Genomic DNA, 8,075 nt, shown 5'->3' with positions numbered 1-8,075 from the left:
TTATTTCGAGTGAAATTTACTATCAAAATTTTTGGAGTCTCAAAATTTGGAGGACTAAAGCAAACGCTTTACTAGCTTTACCTTGGAGCCACCCACAATGAAACAAAAATTTAAAGCAGTCACATATCCAAGGAAAATATATTCGAAGTATCTGCATGAGAATGTACTCTTTACGGACATGAGTGATTCCTGAATATTTTCTTCAATTAACTTGTCGTTTTTAATACACGACTAAGATTTAACTCTCCAATATATTAAAGTTCAGCTTCTTTTCCATTTCATCATTAAAAAAATTAGTTTGGCTATAGTAATAAATTATATCTTTTTTGTGGTCGTTCAAAATAAGATGATAATTAAGTACGAATAAATTAATATTGACATGATAATATTGTACATGAAGTTGATACTGAAAGATATAATTAACGTATTGAACGTATTGACCTCTTTCTTAATTCTTCTTTGTTGATCTCATGTATTCATCCTTTTTATAACGCTGCGTTCCCAAACTACATTTTATTCAATATAAACACATCATCAACATTGAAGTGATCATATGGAAACAATCATTTCTCTACGACGTTTGAAATAATCTAGTATTGCATCTCTATTTGGGATTTTGAAATTGTTAATCCAAGATTGTAAATGAGGAAAATTGTTTGATTCATAGACCTTTATTCCAGCAGCTTCTTGTATGACTTCTAGCCAGAAAGCAAGCCAGCCAAAGGCTTTGTCAAGTAAACCAATTATATCCCCACTAAAAAACTTTTTATCTCCAAGACCTTGCTCCACTATAATTTTTAGGATTTTTTTGGCATTTTCAGTTGCCTTGACTTACTCTTCTCCAATCTTGTGAAATATTTGATAAAATTATGAGTTCTACATTAAAACAATAAAATGTTAGTACTACTTTTATATATATATATATATATATATATATATATATATATATATATAATGAGACAGCTCACACAATTCAACATAATACATATGACTACAAGTTTGAATTTTATGACATTCATCAACGGAAAATTGTCTTTGGCTCAAGAGAATGATTAAGCCTACAGATGAGGGTATGTTGTAGTTTTGTAATATGAGAAATTTTATTTTGTGAGGCAAAAAACCTATCACTACTTATGTGAGGTTATTTAATTTTTTGACTAATGGATACTTACTTTTTTTTAAGCATAAGGTAATATTCAATTTAATATTTTCTTTTCCCTAATTAAAATGCTTAGCTAAAGAGGAAAAAGAAAAAGAAAATTGAAAATGTATGCAAAATATGTGATTAGATAATGATAAAAAAATGTATTGGCAATATTATGCCTGGGTGGTTATTTTTAAAAAAAAATGTACAATACCAAATAGTTGAGACCAAAATTTGAGATATTAACAATGATTATTTAGAATTGAGTTCATTATATAGCAGCTATTGACGATTACATATTAAACTGTAAACCATTATTACCGTACTCTTAATGGTTGATTGAAATCTAATTTTAGTTTTTTTTTTTTTGTTTTTAGCTAAGAAATTTAATTACGGAAAATGTGGACTTTATTATTACCTTTTTGATTTTATGCTTAAAACAAGCAATTGTCCAGTTGTCAAAAAATAAAATAGCCTCACATAAATAGTGTTGGTTATACATCTGGCAAATAAAATTTCTCCTATAATATTACTATATTATAGAAGAGTCTAGGAATGACTACCAATAGTCCAATAAAATCACTATTAATGTCCAATATATTTATAAAATAAATAAGTGGGCCCCACCACCTTCCACTTAAATACTACATATTATATATTATTAATTACTATACTATAAATCACAACTAATATCCAATATATTTATCAAACTATATAAGTGGGCCCCACCACCTTCCACTTAAATACTACATATTATATATTAATTACTATACTATAAATGACTTAAATACTCCATATTATCTATTAGAATAATTAACAATTATTTGACACTTTAAATTCTATCAATGCCATATAAATTAGGATAAAAAACCTAACATATAATATTTAAATATATTTAAAAATAATATAAGTAATACTATACATTACAATAATTAACAGCTTAATTATTTAAAACTTATATAAAAAATTTAATTGACTCTCTAAATTCTATTGGTACCACATAAAATGGATTATATAATAAACATATATTGTTTGAAATTGACGGAAAAGAAACAATAAATTACAATAATTAATTAAAAAAAATAGTCGACGAAATTGACGAAAAACAAATTATAAATTACAATGATTAACAAAATAAATCTCTCGACTCCAACAAATCTATCAATTAATGCCACATAAATTGGGACATGGCAAATAACATATATTATTAAAAAATTAGGTTCAAAATGTACTATAAAATACAATAATTAACAACTTAATATATTAAAGAGACATATAAAAAAGGGTTAATATTTGAAATTCTGCATCTGCCACATAAATTAGAACAAATAGAGTAATAAAAATTATTTTCAAAATTATGTTAAAAAAAAGTACTACAAATCACAATAGCTAACAATTTAAAATATTTTTAAAATCATATAAAAATTTCAATAACTTCTCAAATTCCATAATATGACATAAATTTTAAAAAAAAAGTGTTATAAATCATAATAAATAGTACAATATTTCAACTACTTTAAAAGTATTATAAATTGTAATAAATAATACAACAATTTAAATTACTTAAAATTTAACGACTTAAAAATATTTTTTAAAATGTATTAAAATTTTGGTTAATTGTCAAAACTTTACATGTGCCACATAAATTGGGACATGGAGAGTCACACATATTTTTTAAAAAAAATTACATTAAAAGTATTCTATCAATTAACAACATATATTGTTTGAAATTGACGAAAAAAAAACTATAAATTACAATAATTAACAAAATAAATCTCTCGACTCCAACAAATCTATCAATTAATGCCACATAAATTGGGACATGGCAAATAACATATATTATTAAAAAATTAGGTTCAAAATGTACTATAAAATACAATAATTAACAACTTAATATATTAAAGAGACATATAAAAAATGGTTAATATTTGAAATTCTGCGTGTGCCACATAAATTAGAACAAACAAAGTAATAAATATTATTTTCAAAATTATGTTAAAAAAAAGTACTACAAATCACAATAGCTAAAATTTTTAAATATTTTTAAAATCATATAAAAATTTCAATAACTTCTCAAATTCCATAATATGACATAAATTAAAATAAAAAAATAATATATATTGGGCCCAGTGCTAGCACGGGGTCCTATATCTAGTATATATATAAAATTAAAAGTGTCAGTTGTTAATGACTAAATTCTAGATGACTTAGTTATACGATTCAATACTTGCCAACAATGTCTACATCTCAATACCGAGTAAATTGGTATGAATCCTCACTATCTATCAAGCTCTTTCAGGTCCAATGTTAAAAAAACTTAATTTCTCCACCACGATAAGCTCTTCATATTTTCTACTACGTACAAATGATCCCTAAAAACTATAAAAGAATCTTGACAACCATTGGACCTAAAGTAAACGTGCTAACGTGATTAGGCCTACACAAGAGGTTATGTTGTAGATCTATAATATATATAAAATTAAAGTGTCATTCGTTAATGATTAAAATTTTAGATGATGTACTTAATTTAAATGATTCAACACTTGCCAACAACAATTACACCTCAATATCGAGCAAATTGATATAAATCTTCACCGTCTATCAAGCTTTTGCTTATCTTATTATTACAAAATTTTAGTTTCTTCATCACAATAAGGTTCTTAATAATTTGTACTGACATATAAACAATCTCTAGAACTAAAGTAAACGTGACAAAGTTGAAGAGACGAAATAATTACCTTATTTTCTCCGAACTTGATCCAGAATCTAGCCTTAGCCTTTTATAAGGATCCTTGGGGAACAAAGGATTTTGGGGCCATGTTTCTTCTATGTATTCAAGAATGATTGTGGATTCAACTATTGGTTTTCCATTATGTACAAGAATTGGGATTATCTTATAGATAGGGTTATATGTCAAAAGATGTTGGCTTTTGTTAGAAAGATCTTCTTCTATGTATTCATAACTAATATTCTTGTGTTTCAAAGCCCAAATGACCCTATAACTAAAGGGACTTGGAAAAGCTCCAAACAATTTTACTTGGAAAAGCTCCAAACAATTCAAGAAAGATTATTTGTTAGTATATGTCTTCCAACTAATTGTAATTTCCCTGTGAATTATCATAATTTTATTTATTTTAAAAGTTTCATCATTGAAATGATCTAATTTTTCATAAATATAATAGAAATTTGTTTCATAGAAAAATGTGTATTTTTACAAATTACACTAAGGATGTCCAAGATTTTTCTTCTATAGTTTGGATTAGTTAAAGTATTCCAATTCATATAAATGTTGAAAACTTGAAATAGTGTGAGAATTTCAAAAATATAATTTTGAGAAACGTTAAGAGGAAGTGGGCAAGAAGATTCTGAAAGTAATTAGAGAAGAGATGTATTACTTTTGGCTAAGAAATTTTCTTGCTGGACAAATTGAGGTTAAATTAGTAGATGATAAATATTTCATAACATAAAAAATTATAAAGTTAGATCTAATTTTTTTCCTTTTACTTTGTAATCTATACATTTAGTGATAGTGTTTTTTATATGATATACGCTATATTAACAAATATTTTTTTAATGTTAAAATATTTACATTCAAAAATTAGAAAAGTTTGTAATTGACAATTAGATTTTTAAAATAATCTAAGCTATAAATTTAATTAATTATGAAATAGGTGATATTCAAAGTTTTGGAACTAATTTGAGAAAATATTTAAATTTGTATGCATAAATACATGAAAATTTCATCCATTATTCTATTATATCTTAGCTAAATTTGTAACGAGATCATATCATATTTTTATTTATTTAATTTGTCACTTTTTGAATCTTTTTCTCTCTTTTTAATATTATATCTTTTAAAGAGTCAAATAATATAAATTTTAATTAAAATTTAATTAATATATATTTTCTTAATCATATTGATACATGATTTGAAGAAGGCGCGTGTATCAATGAGTACATCATCTGTCTATTTATAAGGATAATGTCGTTTTGTGATTGGTGGAACTTAAAACACTCGGATCCCAACCTTTAAACATTCATATCAATGGTTCAAATTCATAGTTATAATTACACATACAAAATGGACGGTCACGATAAGGAGAATGTCATAAAAAACAATGTTTTGTGATTGGTGGAAATTAAAACACTCGGATCCCAACTTTTAAGCATTCATATCAACGGTTCAAATTCATAGTTATAATTACAGATACAAACGGACGGTCACAATGTTTTGAATTCTTTTTTTTTGTTCTTATACAGTATTTGTTTTTAGGGCATATTCTTAAAAGATATTAAGCATATACATTCACATAATAATATTATTGTTTATAAGAGTAAGGATTAGTTCTAGTTATTAAGAAGTTAGGCATTTGTTTGCAATACATCATGTTGGATGTTGATGTAAAAACTTTATTTATTAATATGAAGATTTGAGTTGTTTAATTCAAAGTTCTAAAATATTATTGATAAAAAGTAAGTAGTTCTTTTTTCTTTAATCTTTTTATAATGTTCATGAAATATTGTTTTGAGTGAAATTAAAATCATAAATTTCACTATCAAAATTTTTTGAGGTCTCAAAATTTTGGTGCCTAAAGCAGACGCTTAACTTAACCTCTAACGTCTGGTATCAAATGACCATTTGACCATTATATATATTTTTTAGTTGTTGTTTGTCACTTGTCAGGACTCATATGTCGATTTTTTTATTCAAGTCGTAGGAAGTATCTGCAAAATTAAAAGCATTCAGATATCCAAAAAAAAACATATTCGCACACCTTGATTCAAGGAAATATATTCGAAAGAATTTGTTCTTCATGGACATGAGCTTGAGTAATAAATTATATCTTGTTTGTGTGCGTTCAAAATATAATGAATGATACTAAAGTCAGAGAAATTTATATTGAAATAATAATATTGTACATGAAGTTGATTATGAAAGATATAATCAACGTGTCTCTTTCTTAATTCTTCTCTGTTGATCTCATGTATTCATCCTTTTTGTAACGCCGCATTCCCAAACTACATTTTATTCAATATAAACACATCCTCAACATTGAAGTGATCATAATGCAACAATCATTTCTCTACGACGTTTGAAATAATCTAGCATTGCATCTCGATTTGGGATATTTTCTTTGATGATAGCTACTTGTTTGAAATTGTTAATCCAAGATTGTAAATGAGGAAAATTGTTTGGTTCATAGACCTTTACACCAGCAGCTTCTTGTATGACTTCTAGCCAGAAAGCAAGCCACCCAAAGGCTATGTCAATTAAACCAATTATATCCCCACTAAAAAACTTTTTATCTCCAAGACCTTGTTCCTCTATAATTTTAAGGATTTTTTTTGGCATTTTCAGTTGCCTTAACTTGCTCTTCTCCAATCTTGTGAAATATTTGGTAAAATTCTGAGTTCTACATTAAAACAATAAAATGTTACTACTTTATACTGGACCTATTAAATTTAGTATTATCGATCAACTTATATATTTTTTAATGAGACAATTCCCACAATTCAATGTAATGTACGATTATAAGTTTGAATCTTATGACATCCATCAACACAAAACTTTATGTCTTTGGCTCAAGACTCAATAGTCAAGAGAATGATTAGGCCTATACATGAGGGTATGTTGTAGATCTATAAAATATAGAAGTATTGAAATCACTCCTGAATTTGGTGTAAATGATTAGTTTCGTCTTCGAAATATTGACAGCCTTAAAAACACCCTTCTACTTGACTAACTAAAGTTAGATACACCCTCAATCATCCTCGATCTGCCATATGACATAACAAGTGAACTCAAACTCTTGTAGAAGCATGAAACTCTTAATAAAAAAGCGAGAGAAGTGTTGAAAATACCCCTAAGCTAGACGCGAATTTAGTAGTGTATTTCACTCGTGTTGCAAGATCGGGGATGTATTTAAGTTCAATTAGTCAAGTAAATGGGTGTTTTTACGGCTGTCAATAGTTTCGGGATGAAACTAATAATTCACACCTAATTTACGATTATTTTCAATACTTCTCTCTAAAATATATAAACAAAATATGTCATTTGTTAAAATCTTAGATGACCTAATTCATACGATTCCACACTTCCCAACAAGAATTACATCTCAATATCAAGAAAATTGGTATGAATCCTCTCTGTCTACCAAGCTCTTGCTTGTCCTATATTAGACAAACTTAATTTCTCCATCACGATAAGTTCTCTATATTTTCTACTGACATATAAATGATCTCTAAGACATGTTAAATGAATCTTGACAACCCTAGACCTGAAGTAAACGTACTAACGTGACAAAGTTAAAGACGAATATATAAGTATTACCTTATCTTCTCCGAACTTGATCCAGAATCTAGCCTTAGCCTTTTCATAAGGATCCTTGGGGAACAAAGGATTTTGGGGCCATGTTTCTTCTATGTATTCAAGAATGATTGTGGATTCAACTATTGGTTTTCCACCATGTACGAGAATAGGGATCATCTTATAAATAGGGTTATATGTCAAAAGATGTTGGCTTTTGTTAGAAAGATCTTCTTCTATATATTCATAACTAATATTCTTGTGTTTCAAAGCCCAAATGATCCTATAACTAAAGGGACTTGGAAAAGCTCCAAACAATTTTACTTGTTCTTCCATTTTTTTTTATCTCCCTAATAAGTTGTGATTGTTTGCAAATTTCAAGGCTTTTAAGTTTTTGATCAAATGTCAATTATTAATGAGTTTATTAAGTTAAACTATTGTTGTACCAATTTGAATGATTGAAATTTTACTTTAAAAAATGAGACAAGTGGAGTCAAGGATAGAAATTTCAACTTAAATAATGATCTTTTAATGGCTACTTGGTGTTTATCCCATTCCAAATCATGTTCTTATTTTATTCAGTTATATATTAAAGGTCCATCAATCTTTGGCTTTTTTTTATTC

At 26.8% G+C, this 8,075-nt stretch overlaps 2 pseudogenes; both read right to left on the bottom strand.

Moving 5' to 3' along the window:
- Nucleotides 1-549: 549 nt before the first annotated feature.
- LOC125808938 (glutathione transferase GST 23-like) lies at nucleotides 550-5,107 on the bottom strand (annotated as a pseudogene).
- Nucleotides 5,108-6,183: 1,076 nt separating this feature from the next.
- Nucleotides 6,184-7,864, bottom strand: LOC125808940 (glutathione transferase GST 23-like; annotated as a pseudogene).
- Nucleotides 7,865-8,075: the final 211 nt, after the last annotated feature.

Source organism: Solanum verrucosum, unplaced genomic scaffold (assembly GCF_900185275.1).
Source record: "Solanum verrucosum unplaced genomic scaffold, falcon-dt-bn FXZP01000435.1, whole genome shotgun sequence".
Taxonomy (NCBI): domain Eukaryota; kingdom Viridiplantae; phylum Streptophyta; class Magnoliopsida; order Solanales; family Solanaceae; genus Solanum; species Solanum verrucosum.
This window is presented reverse-complemented; position numbering and strand designations above follow the sequence as displayed.